At 36.3% G+C, this 23,049-nt stretch overlaps 1 protein-coding gene and 1 pseudogene across 3 annotated transcripts in view; one reads left to right on the forward strand and one right to left on the reverse strand.

Moving 5' to 3' along the window:
* Nucleotides 1–23,049, forward strand: part of HTR2C (5-hydroxytryptamine receptor 2C) — a 308,792-nt gene that overhangs the window by 156,480 nt on the left and 129,263 nt on the right. The window lies entirely within an intron of this gene.
* On the reverse strand, nucleotides 20,593–22,526 carry LOC112615649 (annotated as a pseudogene).

The raw sequence follows: 23,049 nt of genomic DNA on the forward strand, positions 1-23,049 counted from the left end.
TCATACATTGCTGGTGGGAATGTAAAATGGGACAGCAGCTTTGGAAAACACTTTGGCAGTTTATTACATGACGGGGTGGCCTGTCCCTCCACCCCTGTGGGCGTTTCTCGTTAGGTGGAACAAGAGACTTGAGAAAAGAAATGAGACACAGAGACAAAGTATAGAGAAAGAAAAAGTGGGCCCAGGGGACCGGCGCCCAGCATACAGATGACCCGCACCAGCACTGGTTTCTGAGTTCCCTCAGTATTTATTGATCATTATCTTTACCATCTTAGAAAAAGGGAAGTGGCAGGATAATAGGATCATAGTAGGGAGAAGGTCAGCGGTAAGACATATGAATAAAGATCTCTGTGACATGAATAAGTTTAAGGAAAATTGCTGTGCCTTAATATGCATATGCAAACATCTCCATAAACCTTTTTAGTGCATAAAGGGCAGCATTGCCGCTAGCACATCCCACCTTCAGCCCTAAGGCGGTTTTCTCCTTTCTCAGTAAACAGAACATACAATCAGGTTTTACACCGAGATGTTCCATTGCCTAGGGACAGGCAGGAGACAGATGCTTTTCTCTATCTCAACTGCCAAGAGGCCTTCTTTCCTCTTATACTAGTCCTCCTCAGCCAGACCCTTCACGGGTGTCAGGCTGGGGGACGATTAGGTCTTTCCCTTCCCACGAGGCCATATTTCAGACTATCACATGGGGGGAAACCTTGGACAATACCTAGCTTTCCTAGGCAGAGGTCTCTGCGACCTTTGGCAGTGTATGTGTCCCTGGGTACTTGAGATTAAGAGAATGGTGATGACTTTTGACCAGCATACTGCCTTTAGGCACTTGTTTAACAAAGCACATCCTGCACAGCCCAAAATCCGTTAAACCTTGAGTCACCACAGCACATGTCTCTTGCAAGGACAGGGTTGGGGGTAGGGTCACAGATTAACAGCATCTCAAATCCAGAACAAAATGGAGTCTCTTATGTCTACTTCTTTCTATATAGACACAGTAACAGTCTGATCTCTCTTTCTTTTCCCCACAATTACAAACCTAAACAAACAACTAACATGCAATCCAACAGTTGCACTCCTGGGCATTTATCCCAGAGAAATGAAGATTTATATTTACACGAAAACCTGTCCACTGATGTTTATAGCAACTTGATTCATAATAGCCCTAAACTGGAAACAACATTTAACGGGTGAACAAACTGGTACATCCATACCATGGAATACCACTCAGCAATAAAAAGGAAAGAACTATTGATTCTTGCGACAATCAAGATGATTCTCCAGAGAATTACGCTGAGTGAAAAGTGCCAATCCCAAAACATGATACACTGTATGCTTCCATTTGTAAGTCTTTCTATGACAAAATTATAGAAATAGAGACCACATTAATGCTTTTCAGGGTTTAAGGATAGGAAGCAGAGAATGAAAGTGGGTGTGGTTATAAAAGGCCAGCAGGATAAATCCAAATGGTGATATTAATGTTCTGCCATCCTGGCTATATCAATGTCAATATCTTGGTTGTGCTATTTTATTATAATTTTGCAAGATGTTACCATTGCAGGGAAGTGAGAAAAGGGCACATGTGATTTCTCAGCATCATTTCTTGCAACTAACTGCATGTCAATCTACACTTATCTTTAAATAAAAATTTTAATTAGAATATGTATATATAAGGCATATATAAGTTGTGAAGCAATTCAGACTCATTTTATACTAAGACCTGGAACTTCCATCTCTCTAGTGAGGAATAATATATAGAAAATATAAAAATGTGTAATAATACATATATTTGTAATATATTATTTAAATGCTGGTAGCAAAAAATAGATATCTATATACAAATTGCTACTACTTTAGAAATTACATCCTTCAGTGAGGAAAAAGTTTATAACTAAGGTTATTAAAATTTAAAAAACTACTGGAGTAAATTGTCCTTGTCATCATTCTATTATAGATTAACTCAGTTTTCAATTAGATCATGAAAAGAAAACCCTATTTTCTCTAAATAATATTCCATAGACTGCCACAGCACCAGCAACTCCAAATTTATATTTCAATCACGTCTTGCATAATTTCAATAGAATTTTAATTTTTTGTCACCAGTTTAGCCACAACTTCATAATCTTCAAAAACGTAATGACACAAACAAACAAGACAAAACAAACAAACAAAAAACAGGAAAACTCCAAAATGTATAAGGCCAAGTCTTTACCTTTCTTTTGTAAATTCTACTGCGGCCAAACAAGTACCCAAATCATTCAGGTAAACTAGACACTCTGTGCCTGTGAACTCAGCTTGAAATTCTATAGTGATAGCGCTCCAAAAAGCCACCCAATAAAAACTAAAATCTCTGAAGGTTTATATTCACTAACATAATTTATTTCCTCGTCTGCTTAAAGTGACCAATATGTGGGTATTAAATAGTTCAAATGTGTTTAGTTCAAATTTTGCTAACAGGGTTATGTTATATTCTACAATTTCAATTTGCAATCATCATTTTATTATTTAACAAAAACAATACCTAGCCTAAATATTTCTATTAACGCATATTAGGAAACCAATCGCCCTTGCCCTCTCTACTTCTTGCCAGCCTACTAAGATACCTGTAAAGAGGCAGATGTGTGTTCTCAACATTGTAAGGTTAAGAGTAATAAAACCTTAAAAAACACAAACACACATACACACACACACACACACACACACACACACACACACACAGAAATAAGCCTTTGCCCAGCCACATATTATGTAATCCTATGCCTCTTTTCCCTCAGATTTGCTACTCTAAGTTTTAATAATAATGACCACACACATACACAGTGAAATTACACCAATTTATTCAAATCAATGTACAAATTGAATATTATCACATTTATTTTGTTCATTGGAAAAGACAATATGTTATTTCAGTTCATTTTCTTTTTAAACACCAATATTTACGTCTTAAAAGGAAATAAAAGTTTACAATAATGATGAATGTCAAACTTAAACGTGTTTGTTATCTGGCTGGGCGTGGTGGCTCATGCCTGTAATCTCAGAGGTTTGGGAGGCCGAGACAGGAGAACCATCTGAGACCAAAATTTGGGAACAGCCTGGGCAACATAGTTAGACCTCTGTCTCCACAAAACAATTAAAAAATAGCCAAGCATAGTGGCATGCCAGTAGTCCCAGCTACTTAGGAGGCTGAGGTGGGAGGATGGGTTGAGCCTGGGAATTGAGGCTGCAGTGGCCTATGATCATGCCTCTACACTCCAGCCTGGGCAACAGAATGAGAACCTGTCTCTAAAAAGAAAAGATGTTTTGTTATCTATTAGGTCTTTCAAAAATATATGTTTTTTTCTGAGATTTTCAAGTTATATAAGCCTTCTATGCCAGCCACCCTAAACAAAACAGAAGAAGCACAAATATTACTAAACAAATTAATGCTTCATTAACAAGCAAATCACCAATGGAGAAAAAAGAACACATTAAATCAAAATCAGTACTGATACAGAGGTAAGAGTTACATCCAGGCACAGACATTCGGACTTATTCCCCCATGTTAAAAATTCCATCACAATGTGCAAAATAATTATTAAATCTTCTTTTTGAACTATATCCTCCTCCCACTTTTGTTTTGCCTGATAATAGATATTTTAACCTTAGGTGTATAGAACCCTATTAAGGAACCCAGATTACAATTTTTTTATCATTCACATAACAGTGGCAGTTTTCTCCCATGTTCTTGCACAAAAAGAATTTATTTTCACAAAAATTACACCCTGCGTTTTTCAATAGTAGGAATAAAAAATACTCATGTTCAGGTTTACATATATTTACCGTGACTAAATTGGAACAAATCAGCTCACAGCTTCCTCATGCCTACAGTTCAAATTAAATTTCCTCTTTTATATTCCTAGGGCTAATCTAGTTGCATGTCAAACTTTTCAGATCAGTTGTCTCGATTCCTATCCTTTTCTCCCCTTGAAAAATAAGTGTATCTTCCATCTCAACCATCCTCCTCTTCTGCAGCTTCCATTAGATTGGTCTGGTAACTTACTATCATGAGTATCTTTGTGCTCAGAGAAGACATCAGGCTGCTTAGTTTATCAGATCTTCATTTATTCTTTCTAATTTTGTGGTCGCTCTGCTAGTAATACATTGTAAGGTTTAGACTCAATCTACTCCAGGCTTATTTAAAATTAAAACGTGTCTATATATACATATTAAAATTATATGTTTAAAACTTAACTGCCTTGGCATATAAATTGCATCTTTAAAAATATTAAATGAAAATTTGGCTTAAAAATGTAACCTGGCCAGGCGTGGTGGCTCAAGCCTGTAATCCCAGCACTTTGGGAGGCGGAGACGGGCAGATCACGAAGTTAGGAGATCGAGACCATCCTGGCTAACATGGTGAAACCCCGTCTCTACTAAAAAATACAAAAAACTAGCCGGGCGAGGTGGTGGACGCCTGTAGTCCCAGCTACTCGGGAGGCTGAGGCAGGAGAATGGCGTGAACCTGGGAGGCGGAGCTTGCAGTGAGCTGAGATCCGGTCACCGGACTCCAGCCTGGGCAACAGAGCGAGACTCCGTCTCAAAAAAAAAAAAAAGTAACCTAAATATAGACCTTGTAAGTTTAAAATAATCCTTGTCCTAAATTTTCTTTACCAAGTTTCCAAATATTCACGTCATATTTAACTTTCCACGGGGCCCCAATTCGTCAATCTCAACTCCGTGAGTTGTTTTTTGGATTTTTAGTGCTTTGTGCAAACTCATTGATGAGCGGAATGGAGTCATGCTCTCTGGTACTTGCTTGTTCCAGGATCTGATCTCTGTTTCTCACACTTCGTGGAGTAACAATTTCCCCACACACTTACTGAACACTGGAAATTACCACTTTATTCCCCATCTGTGGCTCTACTCAACCCACTGCATTACTATCAACTCAGATTCAATCGGAATCAAGTCAACACCATTCATTAATCTGTTTTGACCACTCACTATAGATTAGGTGGCATATTAAATGATATGATACAGCAGGAACAGAAAACAGACATGCATTCAAGGAGTTTACTATCTAGCTGGAAAAGTAGAGGCAAGACAGTAACAAAGATCTAGATGGCACCCTCACTTTGGAAATTGGCAGTCATTTATAAGACACAGATATATTCAGAGTAAGGAGAGGGAAGCCACTGGAAAAAATACCCTTTCCAGTAATAATCAAAAAGCAAGAGGCAAAAAGAAATGTTAACTATTTAAATCACATACTTGACAATCTATGTAGCTTTGCAGGATTAAACTGCAATTTATTATTATTATTATACATTTCTATATGGTTTTGAAATGGATGTTCCACAAAGGAAGGGTTCTCCAGCAAGTTTCTATAGCCTTCTTCTTGGGTAATTTTTGCCCACCAATATTTGCGGCTACCATATGAAAGTAATTTCTTTTTTCAAAGCAATTGAATTAACTTATACAAGTACACGGAGTCCGTTCTTGAACTTCTGATTCTTTATCTAGACATTATCATAAAATATCTGCTATTGAGCACTCATGATGCTTTCATATGTGTTATTTAATTTGCCACAGTGGAAATACACAACCCCATATCTTTTTTTTTTTCTTTTTTGAGACAGATTCTTACTCTGTCACCCAGGATGGAGTGTGGTGGCACAATCACAGCTCACTGCAGCCTTGACCTCCTGGGCTTAGGCAATCCTCCTGTCTCAGTATCCAAAGTAGTTAGAACAACAGGCACGTGCCACCATGCCCTGCTAATTTTTTAAATTATTTATTTGTAGAGATAGGGTCTCACTCTGTTGCCCAGGTTGGTCTCTAAGTCCTGGGCTCAAGCACTCCTCCTGCCTCAGCCTCCCAAACTGCTGGAATTACAGACATGAGTTATCACATCTGACCCACATCCTCTTTCTAATAGCCATGATTTCTTTTCAGACAACAACATATTTATAATTCGTTAGCAACACTTCAACCAAACTAGACATACAGAGGATGTGGGAGACACAGGTTTCTCACTTTGTTACTAGTATGCAACCCATGCAATCAAACATCTGTGCCAGAAGTGGATTTTAGGTTACTTTGTTATGGAAATGCATTATCCATTTTAGGCGCATTTTTTTTCTTAATTAGAGGAGGTGCTTTCAGAAATTGAAAATTACATAATGTAATTACAGCCATGTTAATGAACTAAAGCAAGTAAACACTGATGTAAGTTTTACATATTTAAAATTCTTTAGTTTTTTGCTTATCTTTCTAAGTTAGGGCTAGTAGTAATAATTACTTAAATAGTTTGAATCCTCTGAGAATGTAAATGTATTAGGCTTGGTTTTCTGTTCACCTGAGTCAAAAAACCTGTGAATCAGAAATAAGTCTGTTAGCTAAAATTCCTGTGGAGGTTGTAAAAGGGTTGGTTTTTATCAAAATATAAAATTATCCATGTAAAAAGGAAACTAACCAACCGGTTAAGTATGTTAATTGGAATTTGGAAGGATTTGAGGACTGGAAGGGAGAGAACTAAAATTGTTGACTAGTAACTTTGTAAAGCCCTAAACTACAATCAACCCATTTCATCTTTACATTAAAAATAATTATCATTAACTGAGAATATACTATATCCCCAGGCATTCTGTGAAGAATTTCGCACATGTTAACTCATTTAACTCTTCCAAACTCTTTCAAAGGAATGTGTATTATCTATTTTTTCATATTTTAATAAAGGAAAGTAACGTATAGAAGAGATAAGTAAGGTGTCCAAGACCTTAGAACTTTTAAGTAACACAACTGATTATTAAGCGCAGGCCTAAAAAACTCCAAAACCCTTGTTTGTAGTCATTTCTTCATGTTATATGTCACTTAGAATGTTCCTTTAATGAATAACTACATTAAAACATATAACTGCTAAATAAGACACCCTCCCACCCAAAAATTACTCTTTCTCTGTCTTTCTGTCTCTCTTAGTCTCTATCTCTCTCTCTACATATATATGTGTATATACATATATATGGTTTTCTAGATATATATGTATGACAGTGAATTATTTTTGAAATTTAATTATTCCATTAAAATGGAATATATGCTTATAAATCTTCCTGGATTTTGTAATTTTGTCTTCATTTATTTTGAAGAATGCCTTAATCTGAACCCCCTTTGCTAGAGATTTATGTCTTTTTGTAAAATATAGATATGTCAAACCTAGACCAGAACTACATTTGGGCAAGAGGGTTTGGGAATAGATCTAGAAAGTATAGATCCATCATATTTTCCACTGTCATCCCTGGGGATTTTCAGGGACTTCATCAAAAGTTATTCACTGGAGTCCAAGTTGTCCTAAATGTTCTGGAAACATATACAGTTTATGAAAATAAACGTGTAATAAATAAAATCTCCCTGATTTCTTCGAATTGGTTAATGAATGGCAGAAGATAATCATCTCATATATATTAAATACCTCCAGCATTTGTATAACTAGAGTTCATTCTCAAAGTGAAACAATTTTCTTGTGTGCATAAAGGTGGTACCACATCCCTAGATAGGTGACATATTAAGCCCTAGGGCATTGGAACATATTGTTATAGTGGCTCTTTGGCTGAATTTTGCCTGCAGGTAAATTTTGTTTTGGCCTAGCCAAACATTTTTAAACTTTATAATTTGAATACACTTTAAGAGTGAGTTCCAACTTTGCTATGTTTTCTACCACTCCCCATCTTCTTATACCCAGCTGTCCTACCCACAGATATTACCTACCTGGTCCCTAAAAGTGTTCACATTTGTGACGGGCATCACAGCTGTGAGCACAGAAGAGATAGCTTTCATGTTGATACTCCTCATTCACAGGCTTGTTATCCCCTGTGCTAACAAAGGTCCTCTAGCCCTCTAGAAAAAGTACACTCATTTTCCCCTAAGTACTTCTAGAAGTCCCCAGGGGTTCTCTCATGTGATCATGAGCAAATCAATTTTCATCATGCACTGCTGCAATTATTCTGGGCTTTCATGGAGCACACATGTATCTACCATCACCTGCCATCATTCATAGTATCTGCTGGGCATCCATCATCTACCACTGGGCATCCATCATCTCCCATTTGGCATTCGTCATCTCCCACAGGGCATTCATCATCTGCCACTGGGTATCCATCATCATTTGCTCGGCATCTGCTGAGTACCGCCATGTCTGTTGGGCATCCACAGTCTCCCACCAGGCATTGTGGTCTCTGCTGACGCTTTGCCATTTCACCACTGGTGCCTTCCATGAGAATGCTGGTTACCTCTCCAGAGTGCTGTCACCCGGGACTGCCAAATCTACAAACCCTCAAGATACCACGTGTGCTGCATTTGCGTCAGTCTTCATTGTACTTAGCTGTGCTCCTCGCATAAATTAGGAAAATGCCCCTTTATAACTGTGGCACATTTTGTTATCTAAACATTGATAAAGCAATACTCGTCCCTGTCCCCTTCACAAAGTCCCTCTGTAAAACAACTATCTCTGTTTTATCTTTCTTTGTTACTTATGGTTATCATCCACAGGGCTTACATATTCCACAGGGCTGATCTTGAGTCTGTACACTGATACCTTAATTCCTGTCCTCAGGCATTCACCCAAAAAAACATCCCTCTGAAAAGCTTAACAGGTAACTTATCAGCCTCGTGTATTTGTATATACCTAGCATCTACTCCTATATCTGGTCTTTTTTTTTTTTTTTTAAATGGATAAATGAAGGCCTCTTTCCACTTTGCAAATCAGTTCATGAGGTGATATTCTTGGAAATTCCCAGGCCTACACATCTTCACCTGTGAATCATTACTTTGGGGTTGAAATGTCTTCTCCCAATATCCCCTTTCCCTTTAACAATATCCTTAATCACTTCACCTCGGGCTCTTTATCCTAGAGAAAACAATTTCTTTACCGGGTAAGTTTCCGTTCTAAATACAAAAAGAATAATGGCATCAGTACATTTAAATTGTAATGACATATATTGAAGAATATAGTCTAGAGGTCCTGATTTTTGTTTTTATATCTAGAGTCTTCTACCTCTGGTTATCCTTTGCTCTTTCTCTCTTCCATCCTCATTAGAAATGTACAACTTTGGCTGGGTGCAGTGGCTCATGCCTGTAACCCCAGCACTTTGGGAGGCCGAGGTGGGCAGATCACCTGAGGTTGGGAGTTCGAGACCAGCCTGACCAACATGAAGAAACCCTGTCTTTACTAAAAATACAAAATTAGCTGGGTGTGGTGGCGCATGCCTGTAATCCCAGTTTCTCAGGAGGCTGAGGCAGGAGAACCGCTTGAACCTAGGAGGCGGAAGTTGCGGTTAGCCGAGATCTCACCATTACACTCCAGCCTGGGGGCAAGGAGAGTGAAACTCCGTCTCAAAAAAAAAAAAAAAAAGAAATGCACGACTTTTACATATTTAATTACTTGTTTAATTCTCCAATAAACGCACAAAATAAATAAATAATGTAATTTTAGTTAACATTCCAGTTCTGGTTGCAAAAATAATTTCACTACAGGCAGATAGGCAGCACTGTCAAAGTTACATAATAACGGCCAACATCTGAGTTTTTGCTCAGGGCCAGACATTGTTCCAAGTATTATACATGTACTATCCCTATTTAATACATAAAACAACGCACCAAAAGTTTAAATGCTATCACTATTCTACTGCCAACTATGGGACGCACCTCCTACGTTTTCTTCCTTAAGAGGAGACGTCCTCTGTCTTCTCGAGAAAGATTAGAGTTCCCTCTGTAGTGTCCAGTTCTGGTGATTTGAAGATTCTCCTCATTTTTTCTTTTTCTTCTTAAATCTCATTCATTCATGGAATTCTTTCTTTCTTTCTTTCTTTCTTTCTTTCTTTCTTTCTTTCTTTCTTTCTTTCTTTCTTTCTTTCTCTCTCTTTCTTTTTTCTTTCTTTTTTTCTTTCTTTTTCTTCCTTCCTTCTTTCTCTCTTCTTCCTTCCTTCCCTCCCTCCTTCCTTCCTTCTCTCTCTTTCCTTTCTTTTTATCTTTCTTTTCTTTCTTCTTTCTCTTTCTTTCTTTCTTTCTTTCTTTCTTTCTTTCTTTCTTTCTTTCTTTCTTTCTTTCTTTCTTTCTTTCTTTCTTCTTTCCTTCCTTCCTTCTTTCCTTCCTTCCTTCCCTCCCACCCTCCTTCCTTCTTTCCTTCTTCCTTCCTTCCTTCTCTCTCTTTCCTTTCTTCTTTTCTTTTCTCCTTTCCTTTCCTTTCCTTTCTCTTTCTTTCTTTCTTCCTTTCCTTTCCCTTTCCTTTCTTTCTGTTGACAGAGTTTCACTATGTTGCCCAGGCTGGTCGTGAGCTCCTGGGCTACAGCAATCTACCCACCTCAGCTTCACAAAGTGCTGAGAATACAAGCATGAGCCACCATGCCCAGACTTGGAAACTTTCAATGATTTTTATATCGTCTACTAATGTGCCAATTCCTAGAGAGCTAAGTTCTCAGGCCTTACTTCATGGACTTTTCCCTCAAAGCCTGTATGTCTATCCCAAGAGCCTTTTAACTGGATTCAATGATGGTGGTGAAGGAAACAATTATAACAAGTATTATAATAGCTAACTTTAAGTGAACACTCACTCTGTCCATTTATCTTATTCAATCAACACAACCAACGTATAAGTATTTTTCCCGCTTTACAGCTGAGGGAAATTGAGGTATACAATTTTACCTCATTTTAGGGCCACAAAAGGCTAATATCCATCCTCACATCACTGGTATTAAAGGTACTATTCTCCCAGCTAGCCAGAGTGCTATTTCTGCCACCGACTTACGAAAATGTTGAACATACTGTGTTCCTGAAAAACTACAACAACAGCAACAACAACAACAAATGTTGATTCTTGCTTGATGTCTTGATATGGCTCTAGAGACACAGAGTAACCTAACTAAGGAAATAGTCTTTTGTATATTTAAGGGTAATTTCTCCAAGCCTTACCATAATACTAATAGTTAATAGTTATTGGACACTTATTAGTACTGTACATGGTCCTAACTGATACACACTGTTTTAGAACTATAGCTTTACTCAAAATAATTTTATTTCAGTTCAGTTGAGACTCTATTAATACCTGCCTACGACAGTTTGAAGGCCCAGATTGTAATGCCTCTGCTGTCTTGTGATTAGAAGTGGAATTAAGGAGAAATGGGAGGGGTCACGATATATCTTCAAAGACTTGAACGATTTTCATGCTCATATACTTCCAAAGATAAAAGCAAGAAAAATGGTAAAAGATACACAAAGAATCAGCTTAGGGTTCAATAAAAGCTCTGTCTTTCAAAGAGAGGACACCACCAGCCATCACTAGTCGTTATGCAAGGAATTTATGCCTGGTATAAGAGCTTGAACTAGATTTTTTTCTTTTTTTTTTTTTTTTTTTGAGGCGGAGTCTCGCTCTGTCGCCCAGGCTGGAGTGCAGTGGCCGGATCTCAGCTCACTGCAAGCTCTGCCTCCCGGGTTCCCGCCATTCTCCTGCCTCAGCCTCCCGAGTAGCTGGGACTACAGGCGCCGCCACCACGCCCGGCTAATTTTTTGTGTTTTTAGTAGAGACGGGGTTTCGCCGTGTTAGCCAGGATGGTCTCGATCTCCTGACCTCATGATCCGCCCGTCTCGGCCTCCCAAAGTGCTGGGATTACAGGCTTGAGCCACCGCGCCCGGCCTGTTTTTTTTTGAGGTCATCTTTTATGTCTTAAGATTCTATAATTAAGATACCTAGTTATGCCACTTTGAACAAGTTACTCAAAATCTGAAAGTATCATTATGAAGGTAGTTTAGTGCTTTTGTCAATGATAGGGAGATGAAAATAAGAATTTCTATTTCATACAATAGTGTTAATTTCATATGTGCTTCTATGTTCCTATGATCTTTATAATCAGTTTGGTTAGTCTCAGCAAGAGATCATAGATGAAAAACCTACTCATTAATTATACATTATTTTAATACTCAGAAGACCTTTTACCCTTGTTGTCATCTAAGTGAACATAAAAGAAACTTTGCTTAGAATGAATGGACTATATACCCATAATCCTCACTCTTAAGCATTATGCAATGAATAAGAATAGCCTACTTAGCCTTTATCTTAAAGGGCAGTAACTCAATCTTGAAAGGTGTCTTTCATATGCTGAATAGAATATATTACAACTACGGATCTTAATTGTTCATGTTTTTCTGTATGTACTCCTAATAGAGTGCTTGAACTGTATAGTAAAAGGATCATTGGACTAATCACTAAAAGTTAATTTCTTTCTTTTCCTTTTTAGTCAAATTTCCATATTCCTTGTGTGCTGAAGTTTGTTTTGTGTTGCAAATAAAACCTATCAAAAATCTAAAATCTTTGCTATCTAGTTGTTCTGCATTCAAAATATAGTAAAGAAAAGATGCTTACTCAATGTTCACATAACATTAAGTCCCCAAATTAAACTTAATGAAGTAAGTTTTCCCGTGACCCAATGCCATTGTTTCTTTTAAAGGAAAAACATCAACAAGACAAGTTTGAATGAGATTGATTTTCTAATGGAGTTCTTTTCACTGAGAAATATTTAGTAACACAGATATTGGAGATAGAATTTTTATTTTCATCCTGTTTATTTCTATTTTTATTCTGTAGTAACATGTTAAGGGATATACAAGAGTTTCTATGGGAGCATGTACAATTGCAAATTAGCCAAGCCACTGAAGATTTTATATTGTTGTTTTTTATGTGATTGTAAGATCATGATAAATGTGGATTTTTAAAATCCTATTTAGAACCCTATTTAGAATAAAGAAGAAAGAGAATTCTGAGTTAGTACTTAGAGTACACGTGGGAGAATTAGATCAGGCTGTCTTCTGCAGAGTAAGAGGTTTCCTTATTCTAGATCAAATTCGTTCTTCGAATCCAAAAGCCTGCACTGGCTAAGAAAAAACCCATTTTCTCCTCAAAATTCTGTAGAACAAAACTTTCAAGGGAAATTAATTTAGAGGCATTTGATATTCATTAAGCACTTATTCATTTTCTATTTTCCTTTAACCCCATCTTATACCCCATATTTTACTTTAACCCCATCTTAGCTTAATAGCTCCTTTATATTGATAGGGAGGAAAAAGTTTCTGGATTTACTATTTTAAGAGCAAGTACAAAGGACAAAGCTGACTATGTTCTATTAAACTAATAGCTGAAACTATTATGTATTTAATTTTGTACGAAAATATATTCAAAGTAGAAGGTATATAAAATATGTATAATGGCATATATAAATTAAATATATATAACAATATATAAAATAAATAAATGAAATGTGTAATGAAAAGTAAATTCTCTGTTGTTTGAAGTGTTTCTTGTGATGGAAGAAAGTGAAGTCTCTAATTTTCAATTCCTCATAAACCTGATTATAAACTCTGTGTAAATTTCACCAGTGAGTGGCACATATAAACTGTTGTAATCAACCTCGGTGTTCTGTTGAAGGGCAATTGGAGTAAAAAATAAAGATAACAAATTATTTCCACTAAACATTATAGTATAATTTTGTTACTACTAAAAAGGAAATTGTTCAATAGAAAATTATATAAAGGCTAAACATTAATAAGCTAATCATATACATATTTAAATTTGATAGTTTATAGCCTTTAGCATTAATTCTGGCTAAGAAATACTCTATTTTAACTAAGTCTTTTTGATCAAATGACTCAAGTAATGTTATATTAGTATTTTGATTTTGGTAAGTCACTGATTATCTCTACAAACTAGATTCTCTTTTATAAATGACTTTTATTGTGTATCTATCTTGATAAGTATTTTAACCTACAATATCTCACTTAGCATCTACTTCACAGGTATTTGTGAATATTAAAAGCTGAATGTGAAAATATTTAGTAAATTTTAACTTTCTATACAATTTTAAAGTTATTATTATTTTTAGTATGACATTTAACCAAACCCCTATTTACTAGGAAAAATATATTATGCATATAAAAATGTAAATTATGTATTTTCACGTGTACCAAAACAAATGTTCTGGAAGTAGCATATTGGTTCAAATATAATGTAATATAATACAACATAACATAAATATATATTTTCTCAGTTTAAATACAACAGAGTAAGGTAAGCTTCTTATTTAAGTGGAATACGAAAATTAAGTGGCCACTTCCCCAAACTTATTTCATTGAAAAATATTAAGGCAATTTTTGAAGGCCAGTGTTTCATAAATAAACCTTTTAGCATGTATTACTATGACAAATTACTCAATTGGCTTTCACTGTGGGTTATTCACATAAAGGTCTCACTTTCAGTGAGTCATAATATTGTTTACACATAATTTGTAAGCTCTATTTAATTACTTATGTAAATGACTAAACAAAAGACGGCAACTGTAGTGAATTGAAGACTGTACTTAATTCTGTTGTAAACTATTCTAACAATGTAATTAAGAGCTGTCCAATTTATACTTTCAAGTAAACAAAAGATCTTACGAGAGATTGCAAGTGCCATCATATGATGCTTCGGATTGCAAGTGCCATCATATGATGCTTCGGATTGCAAGTGCCATCATATAACGCTTCTAGCCTTACCTCATGTTCCCTTGCAGTTTTCTTCAGACTTGTGTTAAAACTATTTGGAAAAAAAAAAAAAGCAGTTAATTTAACTGTACACAAAGGTGATAGTTAATAAGAAAAATAAAAGTACAAATAAAGAAAAAAGTAGTGAAACAGCAAAGTTAAACCTAGACTCACCTTACTTTCTTACCTATTGCTATTATTTATTCAATGACTACTAGAGCAAAGCTGTGGCCTTGAGGAAATGATTTTACGCTATGAATACACTAACAATAACAAAAATAAGGCCAATAATAGATATAGGTACAGTATATTGGGTTCCAGCTAGATGCCAAGCAGTTAAGCATAACAACATAAGTAAGGTAGTTATTATTATTCATTAAATTCCTTTTTGGATTTTTTTCACTATGTTTTTATTTTATGTTATTTACTTAAAAATAGTACTAGTGTTTGCTCTGGGGCTTACAATATTCCTTTTTATTCCTTTTTAAAATTGAGATATATATCTTATACCATAAAATTCACCCTTTAAAGTGTACAATTCAGTGATTTTTAGCATATTCACAATGTTAGGCAACCATCAACTTTAATTACAGTAAAATTTCATTATCCAATTTTCAGTCACTCCATATATAATATATATCTTAATTTGAAACAATCTTGTTAAGATTAACATTAAACTTCAATACTATGTAGACATATTGCTCCAATATACTTCCATTTCCTCCCCTTTCTTTGTATCATTGTCATGCAAATTATATTTTGATGCAGTATAATGCATCAAAATATTTGTGTGATTTTTTTTCATGGATTTGTCTTTTAAACCATTTGGAAAGAGAAAACAGTTTTCATTCATGTGGATTCAAGTTACCATCTATCTTTTCATTTCAGTTGAAAGATTCCCTTTGGTAGATATAGGTTAGGTATGGGGACTACAAATTCTATCTATTTTTTTATTTGGAAATGTCTTTCTCTTTCATTTTTTTAAGGGATAGTTTTACTGGGAATAGAATTCTTGGTAGACGATATTTTTCTATCAGCCCTTCAAATATGTCATCCCAATGCTTTCTGGCTCTCACAGCTTCTGATGAAGTCAACTGTTAGTCTTATTTGGGTCCCTTTGTATATGTTGAGTCATTTATGTCTTGCTTTTTCCAGAATTTGCTCTTTGTCATTGCCTTTCAACTCTTTGACTATGAAGTATCTAGGTGTGTATCCCTGAGTTTATACTAATTGGTGTTCATTGAGCTTTTTGATGTGTAAATTAGTGTTTTCTATCAAATTTGGGAAAATTTCAGCCATTTTTTTTTAAATATATTTTCTGTATCTTTCTATCCTGTCCTTCTGAACTCCCATTACGCATAATTTGATGGTGTTTCACAGGCCTTTGAGGCTCTGTTCATTTTCCTTTATTCTCTCTGTTCTTCAGATGGGATAATCTCTTTTGACTTATCTTCAAGTTTATTGTTTCTTTCTTCAGCCTTCTGAAATGTTCTATTAAGCCTATTTAATGAATTTACCATTTCAGTTATTGTACTTTTCAACTTCTGAATTCTTGTTCTTTTAAATATTAAATTAATTTGTATCTCTTTACTGATTTTCTCTATTTAGTGAGCATTATCATCATAGTTTTCTTTAATTCTTTAAAGATAGTCTTCTTTAGTTCTTTAAACATATTTATATAGCTGATTTAAACTCCTTGTCTGATATGTCCAACATCTAGGCCCCCTCTCCACACTTTTCATTGACTTATTTAATTCCTGCCTATATGCCATACTTTCCTGTTTCTTTTCTCCTTTTTTCTTTCTTTCTTTCTTTCTTTCTTTTTTTTTTTTTTGAGATAGGGTCTCACTCTGTTGCACAGGCTCGAGTGCAGTGGTGTGACCTCAGCTCACTGCAACCTCCGCCTCCCAGATTCAAGTGATTCTCATGCCTCAGCCTCCCAAGCAACTGAGATTACACGTGCATGCCACAACACCCGGCTATTGTTTGTATTTTTAGAAGAGACAGGGTTTCACTATTTTTAGTAGAGACAGGGTTTCACAGGGCTTGTATTTTTAGTAGAGACAGGGTCAGACTGGTCTCGAACTCCAGACCTCAAGAGATTCACTCACCTTGGCCTCCCAAAGTGTTAGGATTACAGGCTTGAACCACCATGCCTGGCATATTTTCCGTTTCTTTGCATGTCTTGAAATTTCTGGTTGAAACTCGGACATTTTAAATAATATATTGTAGTGACTTTGAAATCAGGTCTACCCCAACCTGTAGTGTTTATTGTTGTTTATGAGATTTTGTCCTCATTGCTGCTTGCTTCAGTTACTTTCCTAGAATACTTCTATAGATTCTGTATTCCTTGCAATATGTGGCTGCTATTTTCTCTGGTAGCATTTTTCTTTGATATTTGCTTTTATTTTTAATCCTTACTTCTTAAGAGTTGCCCCTGAATCAGCATTGTTTGTAGTCAGCCAATGATTGTTCAGAATATTCTATTAAATGCTATGAGCCAGTATTTCTTTTCAAAAGAAGAGCATTTTTCTTTGATATTTGCTTTTATTTTTAATCCTTACTTCTTAAGAGTTGCCCCTGAATCAACATTGTTTGTAGTCAGCCAATGATTGTTCAGAATATTCTATTAAATGCTTTGAGCCAGTATTTCTTCCACCCTGTTCCAAGGAGATTTTTGTGGGAGGTCGCACCTTCAAATGTCAGAGAATTTACAAGTCAATATTAGCTTTTACTTCCTGCTTGAGTCCAGCATCAAAGGTAGCTAGAGATGAGTTGTTTGTGTCCTCTCTGAGTTTTCTTGGGCATGTGTACAGACATACACACTCGTGCAGCCTTTTAGATTTCCTGAAATATGTTGGAGCACTTTAGAGTCCCTTGTGTTGGTCCTTTTCCCATTACCGATGTATTCCTTTTAAATTTTTAGCCAGTTTCTTGTTTGTTACAACTGAGCTCACAGGCTTAGGCAACTGCAATGTTATTAAATCCACCTCATGTTATTGTTTTCAAAACTCTGGAGACAAGGCTTTTTCCGAAGAACTAAACTCAGAGTCAGGACAAATAGCCCAATCATCTGTGAATAATGTGTTTCAAAGGAATTATTGTAAATATTGCCGAAATATTGAAAGTGTTCTAAGGATGGGGCTTTACATGAAGCTCCAAAACAAACCAGTCCCCACTCTACTGGCTGGTTACTGTGCTCTGTTACTGTGGTGAGAGGGGAATGAAGGTAGCCCAAAGTTAAAACAACATAGATCCCACTGTTTTAACTGATGTTCAGTAGACTGTTTTTAAATGGATATGTTTAAAGCCAAATCTGTACCTTTGGTTAATTTTCAGGATTCTAAAACAGTTGATTTTTGTAGTTTTGCAAGTATTTTTATAGCTTTTGCGAGAGAAAGAATTCACCAAGGTTGTCATTCTGGACGTTCTGTTCTTTTAAGTACTTCTTTATACACCTTGAATTATAATGACATTTTAAACATAACACCATAAAGTGATTTTACTACATAAAGTTAAAATGATTACTTCATATCATCTACTACCTAATCTGTATTCACTTTTAATAATTGGCTCAAATTAGAATATAAATGAGTTGCTTTATTTAAATTAGTTTTCAAGCAAGGTTCACATTTTGCATTTGTTTTTTATGAAACTAGATTTTTGTGTGTGTGTCGTGGTGGGGCGGGCGGCGGGGAGGGGGGGGGGCGGGGCTTGATTCTGACCTTTAGGAGAGGAAACATTTTTCAGAGGGAGGCAAAAAGTCAAAGAAGTACTTTAATTATCGGGGAGACTTGTACACGTTTATGGGATCAAGGGAAATCACTATAGATTTTGGCTTAAGAAACAGCCCTACTCATGTCTTGTCCAACAAAGGCTAGTAATTCCAGGTTAGCCTAAGGCCCAAGACATGAAGCAAAAGCCGAAACTGGGAAAAGAATAAATTTAGAAAGGGGCAAGGTCAATGAGGAGAGTTGGTAGGGATATAAAATTATTAGGCAAATCATCAATAATGTAACTTGGATTTACTTTGGGATACCAGACTCTTGGCGGATTACTCTTTCTTGTGAACTATTTCACCATTCTGCATTTTTACATTTTCCTTCTGTTGGTTAATACTAAGGGATGGTAAAGTATTGAAGGCCTAGGTTCAATTTCCAGCTTTTCCAGTAACTGTGTGATCTAGGTTCAGCCACTTGGCTTCTTTGAGCCTCCTTTGATTTGTGAAATGAGAGGACTGTGTTAGATGTCTCTAAATTTGATTTTGTCTCCAAAGTATGATTATTCTAAGGCCTTTCTTAAGCAGGTATATGCAATAAGTAAAAATTGTTTTCAGTAACTGAGCTTAACATTTTTACTTTCCTTACCCTGAAAATCAGGTGCACAAGAACTTCTTTCCCCCTTTCCCATTATAACTTGTTTTATGGAAAGAATCTTAAATCAGAATGAAAAACTGGTAAACACAATATTAGTAAGATAGAAATATTAGCCTTTCTCCCCACTCAAATCTCATAATAAAGCAATAGTACTGCAACAAGGTATACTTCATTTTTGTAGTAAGAGCCAGTTTCATAAGTGAAACTCTATGAAAAAATAGCTCTGTGTGAATTACAGCAAACTAACGTATTGTGATTGGGAATAGCCGAATACATTTCATGTGTCATTTTTCCAAAAGTTAAATTTTAAAGTAATCTTGGTTGAATTAGAATACAGACTCTTAAATAATCTAAAAATAGACAATTTTTCAGATACCATGGGATCATACCTTTTATCAAGAATAACAGTTATGTTTATCAGTGCACTTTGGGATACTGAGCAGATATTTTGGAGATCATTTATGCTCAACAATATGATGCATTTATTCCAAAAATTGCAATTGCATATTTTTTGTATTACATATTTTACTCAGCAAATAAGACTACTGCAACCACAGAATCTATTCAGGAACTAGAATTAAACAAGTTCCTTTAGAAACTGATTAAATAAACCACATAATTTCCAAAATGCCTTTCACTTTGTGCACTTAGCTTTGGTTTCTAAACCCCTTCTGAAGCAGACATCTAAATGAAATTAAAACCTTTATTTTACCCAGAGGCTTCCCATCCCATCCCACCCTGTGTCCAAACTCCATCATCTTTAACACTTTAAGCAGTTATTATGAACCCAGAAGCCACTAGGATAGAGATGTTCTAACAATGATCAAGGAAAACAAAAATCATTGTTAAACTATTATAACCCATGTATCAAACCACAATCAATATAAAGACACTTATTGAGTATCTGCTGTTTGCCAGCACTGAACAAAACACAGTGGGATGTCATAATATATAGTTCCAATCCCTGCTTATGAGGGAGTTTATAATATAATTATGTTATGCATATGTGTGTTTGTGTGTGTTGGTGGGAGGCAGAAATTTATATATATAAAAAAAGAACAACATGAGGTTATGTGCTAGTGATGGAATGCATTGAGTAAATAATAGGTGGTTAAGAAGTTCAGAGGAGGTACATGTCTCCCTAGTCAATTGGTAAGAATAGGGCTTACAATGGTACAATTTAAATTACTATAATAAAGTAGATGGGATATTTTCCCAGCTCCCAAATTACCACGTAGATGATTGTTTTCATACTTACTATATACAGTCATAATGCCAAGCCAACTTGGAAGGGAAATAGAGAAACCCAATTTTACTGTAGTTATACCTTCAGGATTGCATTTTGCTACTAATAATTTATAAAAAATGCAAGTGCTTAGATCTCTGTAACTTTTAGAGATATATTCTTAACACAGTGTTAAATTATATATTTTTGTGCCAATTTTAAGTAGTTTTATTTAAGACGTTGCATTTTCCACTTACAATACAGTGCTTATAAAGTGCAATGTTATTTCCCTCCCCTGTGCACATGTTGCATATTCAAGTATTGAGAATTCCCAGTAACCTACTACAGCAGGTGAACTTTTAAAAACTGCCACAGAATTTGCTACAGATTTAGGTCCTTCAATGTTTTAAATGTGTGGAACAATGCTACATCTATATTTATGTTAGATTAATCAACCTCTTCAATGGTGGGCCTTGAGGAAGCACCACCAGAGGGAGGAGCTCCACCACCAGGGAATCCCCCAGGCATTCCTCCTGGCATGCCTCCTGCACTCTGGTACTGCTTGGTAATGATGGGATTGCAGACTTTCTCCAGCTCTTTCTGCTGATGTTCAAATTCTTCCTTCTTGGCAGCCTGACTCTTATCCAGCCAGTTGATAACTTCATTACACTTGTCCAGAATGTTCTGTTTGTCCTCATCATTAATCTTACCTTGAAGCTTCTCATCTTTGACAGTTGCTTTCATGCGGAATGCATAGGACTCAAGTGAATTCTTGGATGACACCTCCTATCTTCAGTTTTGTATTTCTCAGCTTACTGGACCATACATTCAATGTCTTCCTTGCTCAAAGGACCCTTGTCATTAGTGATAGTAATCTTGTTCTCTTTTCCTATACACTTGTCCACGGCAGAGAGACTGAGGATGCCGTTGGCATCAATGTCAAAAGTGAATTCAATCAGAGGAACACCATGGTGTGCAGAAGGTATGCCTGTGAGTTCAAACTTGTCAAGCAGGTTGTCATTCTTGGTCATAGCACACTCACCTTCATAAACCTGAATCAGCACACCAGGCTGGTTGTCACAATAGATAGGCTGTCAGAAGGTCTGTGTCTGCTTGGTAGGAATGGTAGTACTGTGCTTGATGAGGACAATCATGACTCCACCAGCAGTTTCAATACCAAAGGAAAGAGGGTTGACATCCAAGAGCAGCAAATCTTGAACATGTTTTAGTTTTGTCTCCAGATAGGATGGCTGCCTGGACAGCTGCACCATAAGCAACAGCTTCATCAAGGGTGATGCTCTTATTCAGTTGTTTTCTGTTGAAGACATCTTGGAGAAGCTTCTGAATCTTGGGGATATGAGTAGAACCATCAATAAGGACAATGTCATGAATCTGTGACTTGTGTAGTTTGGCATCTTGAATGGCTTTTTCTACAGGGCCCAGGGTGCCATGGAACAGGTCAGCATTCAATTCTTCAAATCAGGGACAGGCAATTGATGTACAGAAGTCGATTCATTCATAGAGAGAATCGATCTCAATACTGACCTGGGTGCTGGAAGAGAGAGTATGCTTAGCATGTTCACAAGCAGTACAGAGGCGTCTTACAGCTCTCTTCTTCTCACTGATATCTTTCTTATGCTTGCGCTTGAACTCAACAATAAAATGGCTGACAATTCAGTTGTCAAAGTCTTCTCCACCCAAGTCGGTGTCTCCAGCTGTAAATTTGACTTCAAAGATTCCATCCTCAATAGTGAGGATTGACACATCAAAAGTGCCACCTCCCAGGTCAAAGATAAGCACATTTCTTTCAGCTCCAACCTTTTTGTCTAAGCCGTAAGCAATATCAGCAGCAATTGGCTCATTGATAATTCTAAGTACATTGAGACCAGCAATAGTTCCAACATCTTTGGTAGCCTGATGCTGAGAGTCATTAAAGTAAGCTAGCACTGTGACCACAGCATTGGTAACAGTCTTCCCAAGGTAGGCTTCTGCAATTTCCTTCATCTTTATCAGAACCATAGAGGACACCTCCTCTGGATAGAAGCTTTGGTCTCTCCCTTGTATTCTACTTGGACCTTGGGCCTGCCAGCATCATTCACCATCATGAAGGACCAATGCTTCATATCAGACTAGACAACAGCATCATCAAATCTGCATCCAATCAGATGTTTGACATCAAAAACCATGTTGGTGGGGTTCATTGCAGCTTGATTCTTTGTGGCATCACCGATCAATCATTCAGTGTTCGTAAAGGTGACATAACTTGGAATGGTTCAGTTTCCCTGATCATTGGCAATTATCTCTACTTTTCCATGCTGGAAAACACCCACACAAGAGTATGCGGTGTCAAGATCAATACCAACTGCAGGTCCCTTCGACATGGTTGCTGGCGTGTAGGGCCAACTCTGACTACAAAGAAAGACACAGAAACCTCCAGAACTGCAAGCGCGTTCAATGAGCTATATTTACTTCTTGAAGGGGAAAATAGATGTAGTTTAAAATTTCATAGCGAATACTATGGAACAAAAAAATGATGTCAAAAACATTATGATAAAAACTCACTGATATGCTGACAAACATTATTACCTCAACTATCATCTGCTGAATTAAAACATAGCACCAAAGCGTAAGTAAAATAAAAATGAATATAATGACAAATAAATGTACTAATGCCCTTACAAGGGCTCCCTGTAGTACTTAATTATAATTAAGAAGTATTGTGATTAGGTACTAAAAAGTTGATCTGTTTCCATACTTTTTCTGAAGATTTTCCTGATTGCCCTTTTCTGCATTTATATTTCATCTACTTCTAGTTCAGTTAGTTTTATATTTAGGTTCTAAGACATGCTTTACTCTGAACAATCCATAAGGTCTTAGAGGAAAATGACCTTTGAAGGCACTTTC

This window comes from Theropithecus gelada, chromosome X, assembly GCF_003255815.1.
Source record: "Theropithecus gelada isolate Dixy chromosome X, Tgel_1.0, whole genome shotgun sequence".
Lineage (NCBI taxonomy): Eukaryota > Metazoa > Chordata > Mammalia > Primates > Cercopithecidae > Theropithecus > Theropithecus gelada.